A 5,063-nucleotide genomic window follows, 5' to 3' on the forward strand; every position below is an offset into this window, starting at 1 on the left:
TAGGTATCTATGTTTTCCACCAGTGGTCAACTCAACGCCTGTCCACAACTGTTATTCCTAGCCTTCATAATAACTGCCTTGGGATTTCTCATGACAGACTCTGCCTTGGCAGTAAACTGAAAGGAATGCTCTGGAGATCCCAGAGGAAGTGTTCCACCTTTGTCCGTATGGTTCATATATGGAACTATGTATAGAAGGTGGAAAAGAAAATCTTATTGCTTTTTGCCCACTCAGTATGTCACCTTTTGGATGGGTTTAGATGCAGACGTATTACAACATAAAGCTAGCACTACACTTTATCTTTGACAATGTTTATTACTCCTGAATTAAATCCAGCCTGGTTTCGGTGTTGGTCAGTCATGCATCTGACTGGCTGGATGGGTCTGGGTTTCTTGAGAACAGGGTTTGCTTCATTTTGGAAAGAAAAATGAGGCTGTGAAAGCCTTTAAGGACAAAGCTTTGCTCTGTAGATTAAAAATACTGAAGGAAGTATTTATATTTTTTAGCTAAAGCTAAATTTTAAATGTCCTATTTTGTTATTCTACAGTCTCACATTTACGTTTCATTTAGGTTTTTTATTGGAGAAAGAAAGTACATGTTTACAGCAGCATAATTATTTAGAATAAGTGTTTAAAATTCTATAAGATCATTCCTGCTATTAGATTAGAAATCATTTGACCAAGGATATAATTCTAGAAATAGTTAAATAAATGCTGAATAAGTGATAAAATGTCCTTCTATTGTGTTTAGCCACTGCATGAAGACATGTCACACACTCAGCTGACACCTTTTCGCTCTGCTACTGTGTTGTGCAATGGTTTCCATATGCAGACTGGAGACTGAGAAGGGGATGACAGACTGCTTTATCTCCTTCACTTCAGGAAAACAGAAACCAGTTGACAGTGTATTCAAAGAGAGAGAGAGAGAAGGAGGGGAGAAAGAAATTTGTTTGAAAACCACCAATGCTGTTATGAAATATCAAGTTCTAATTCACATGACTCACACTAACTACTCTCCCCAGGCTGGGCAGATGACAAAGCACATTATAATTATGTGGCTAAGATTGAAATGCTCTTAAAGCCTATGTAACTAGCCTAATGGACTCCACTAAAACCCACCAAGGGCACTAGACCTCACAAGCAAAGACCATAGCCAGATATTACAAACGGCAAGGCTGTAGTCCAGTGAAAACATGGTGCTACTTGCAAATTGTTTCTCCTTAAAATGATTGCTCTGCTGAATGCTCGAGGAGAGTGACCTCAGTTAGTGGTCACCCATGGCCGTTTCATTCCTTCAGTTGTTTCCTATTGCTTCAGCTGTAATGGAAAAGGTTTTCTTTCCGTGCATAAAACTCCAGTTGAAATGAATAGGCAAGGGAAAGCTTTTCTAAAAGTAGAGCTCTCACTCCTTGAGTGAACAAGAAAATTCCTCGAAGGAAGTGTTCATAGCAGTATTCATAGCAGGATTATTGCCCTCAGCATTGGTCTGCAGCAGAATAATTTCCCTCTGTATATGAAATAATTTGGCCAAACGAGGACAAAAGGAGAGAACGAAATGCTGGTTTCCCTGGCCTGACTAGATCAGCCTTCCTGATTAGTTTGTCTATTCCCTATTCCACACTAAAATGAAACTACAGCTCTATGAAATGCGTGTAAAAATGTCTTCTCCAAAACAAAAATTGGTTTTGAATAGTCAGTTCTCAATGCACTGCAAGACCACCTAAAGAGTCCTCAAAAGGCAAGATAAAACAGAAAAAACCCCCACAAAAAATCAAGGTGAAATATTTTAAATATATATAAAAAAATTAATTACTATTTTAAATGCAGAATAGAAACACAGATCCAGAAAAATGACACCTACAAATTTCTGCTTTCCTTTACCTAAAATTTTTCTATTCTCCTTCCATTTTCTCATCCCTACTTCCTAGTTTTAGTGAGTTTATTTACTTTTTGCTATAATTGTTCTGTCTTTTCCTATACCAGTCCCTGACTGTCCTTGTTCCAGCCTTCAATACGCCCAGTTCTTCCTCTTCCCAGCTCTCTTTTCCTCCCCTTTTTCATCTGTGGCTCCTCCATTTTATGTCATAGTTTCCAATCCTCCTTTGCTAGTGAGGAGCTGTGAGCTAAGGTCTCCTCCCTGCCACAGAAGAAAGTAGGAACAGGAGCGCATACAAAGGCAAAGACTCTTGTGGGAAAGAGGGGAGAGTAGGAGAAGTCCCACCCAAGCATTGCCTTGTTCTGCTTTCATTCAAGAGCTCGCTGCTTAGAAATTCTTACTTCATTTCTGCCCCCCTACTAGTATGTGAGGAAAAGGGAGTAAGAGGTCCCTTATGGAGCTTCCAGACCACAAGGACAGAGAGAAAAAGAAACATTCCCTTCTAGCAAAAGAAAAACAGATGTGCATGCTTTCCCTTGAACTTTTAGAAAGATTATACAGTCACATCCATTGGAGAAAATCATTCATCAGTTTTCTGTCTATTTTCAGATCACTCCCTTTACCCTAATTCTTCGGATTAGATCATCACCTGGCACATGCAGCCACCAAGAACCCACCCTGCTGTCTCAAATCCTGGGTTTCCCAATGAAGAACTCAGGAAAGTTACAATATCAATCTTAATTTGATTTTAATTTCTTTCATTTTTTCCCTTTGCAATGATTTGAAAATGAGCACTTAGAGAGCTTAGATGTTTCTAGAAACTTAGTTAAAATGCCAGGCCTGCCACATCTATTGCTTTTGCCACTAGCCTACAGCTGTTTAATCTACTTTGTGAGACCTAAAAGGTATCCTAATCAACCTATGGGTTTATTTTTGACAGTGGATCAAGATGGTGTATTAAATTTGTGAGATTAATAGGGAGTAGTACCGATATAAAACCAGGCTGCTCTCTCCCTGCAACACTGAGAATATATTATCCAAATAAAGCTGACAGAGGTTCATGACTACTGAATAATTCTGGGTAATATTTTCTCCTTTGTTTTTAATTTTAATTTGGGGGGGGAGTGTATTTTAGGTTCATGATTCTTAAGTGAGGTTTCTAGGGGTTACTGTCACTGGCAATTTACCAGGATGCTGTCAGAGGCTGAAGAATAAACCTTGCCTTCAAAACAATGCATCTTTTGGCTGGATTGTATTGTAATCAACAATGCAATGCCACGACCTGTTTTTTCTGAACTCATCAGTACAGAGCTGTTGAAAATAACTTGATGCTTCTCCTTTGCCTCATGAAATTAATCATAGTTAATTAAGTGACAGTAAAATTTGGGTTAATGCAAACAGGCACTAATTCTTGTCATCTTGACTTTCTCAGGAGAATTTGTTCTCAGGAGTATTCAAGTTGGACAAGCAGAGAGAAACAACATTGAAAATATATCCTGAAAAAAACATTCAATTAACATCAGCATAGAAGGTCTTGTCACAGATCAGTTATAATGTATGCCCCATTTTTTTCCAATAACTGCAAATAACTGGGCAAATCCCAGTGTCTGCTCAGAATTAGATGTAGGACTGAGATCTACTTTTAGAAGCACTAAGATAAAAGCTTTTGTATCCTTTCTGCTGAATGTATGCCAGGCAGTGTCAGACAGCAGAAGTGCCAGGTTCATTTTCTAGAGACCGTTATCAGAAACACTGAAGTGTTTCCTCACGCTGCTCAAATGTAAGAAACCAGATGAAATTGAGGGCTTAAGACCAAGCAATGTTTCCTGGGTGGCAAAAAAAGGATTTAGCAAGAAAGATTTCAGTAAACAGTTTGGTTTATTTGTTTGCGGGGGTTTTTTTTGGTGCGGTTTGTTTTTTGGTTTTTGGTTTGTTTGTTTTTTTTTTTGTGGGAGTTGGGAAAGAATAATAATTTTAAAATCAGCTTAGAAAATCTGAATAATTTTCACTAGATTATACTACTGATGTCTAACATTTGTCAACAATAGTTCTGAAACGTCTCTTTCAGCTGAGTGAGGTGGTAGCTAGCTGCTGGACACCTGCTTATACATCACTCAAAGCTTACTGCCTAAGTTCAGAGGATTAGCAAGTAGGTAGGTCTCTTTCTGAAAGGATATGAAATATATTAATTCTGTTACCTCCTTCAGCTAAAGCATTCACAGCTCTGTTTCTAGCTACAAGACCCACACAGTAGCTCTGTCTTTAAATATGCTCTGTATAGCTTCAGCTCAACCCAGCCATTTGCCACTACCAAACGAATGCTCTGCCGCTGCCGCATCACCTATTATGCAGCCCTGCAACACTACTGCCACTGCCACTACTCCTCTGAATCTTGCTGCTGCTACCACAGTCACCCATTGCTCCCCATCTCATGGTGGTGTCCTGCTGCAACCTTCACAGCACCCCTGCAGCACTTTTGCCTTCTGGAGAAGATTTATAGCCTGCAGGACAGGCTTCTTCCACAAGGACAAGGCACTAGAAATTGGGATTGGAGTTGGTTTTTCTTACAGTAAAGATAGGCAATCTCTCCATGTGGCACTTCAGAGAGATGTATCTTGTTCACAGGTTATCAGATATCAACCCATACATTAAAGCTTTGTGAACATTAAGTTAAAAGTTTATTTTTGATAAAAAGACACACACACTAAAGACTTGAGTTTTCCTGTAATCTCCTCTTGCTCTCCAACAGGTCCTTGGAAAGAGTTCCTACATGTGGCTTTGGTCACTTCTACTGAGAAGAGTGCTTTTCAGTTTTGATGGGGAGGTTGCAGCTATCACACCCACCAGGTTCCCTTGCCAACACCTTCCACCCCTCAGTCCCCATTTGAGAGCAGGAACCTGGTGGCACAGCCAGGGGAGCCATGAGCACCTACCTTAGGGTGTGCTCATGGGGCTCTCTAAGGACATGCTACCACTTCAACAAAGCAACATGCAACCCCCTGCACCTCCACGGCCAAATGCCCTGTCCTGGGGTCCTCACTCTGAGAGTGCATTTATTTTCTCTCTCAATAATACCAGGTAGCCAGGAGTAGAGTGTCAGTTAGCGTCTCTTGTGTGGGCTCATGGATGACTTGTATTGGAAGAAAAGTGTCTTCAAAATGAAGTTGTGGAAGGGCATTTACAACAAA

This window comes from Falco biarmicus, chromosome 5, assembly GCF_023638135.1.
Source record: "Falco biarmicus isolate bFalBia1 chromosome 5, bFalBia1.pri, whole genome shotgun sequence".
In the NCBI taxonomy this organism is placed as follows: Eukaryota; Metazoa; Chordata; class Aves; order Falconiformes; family Falconidae; genus Falco; species Falco biarmicus.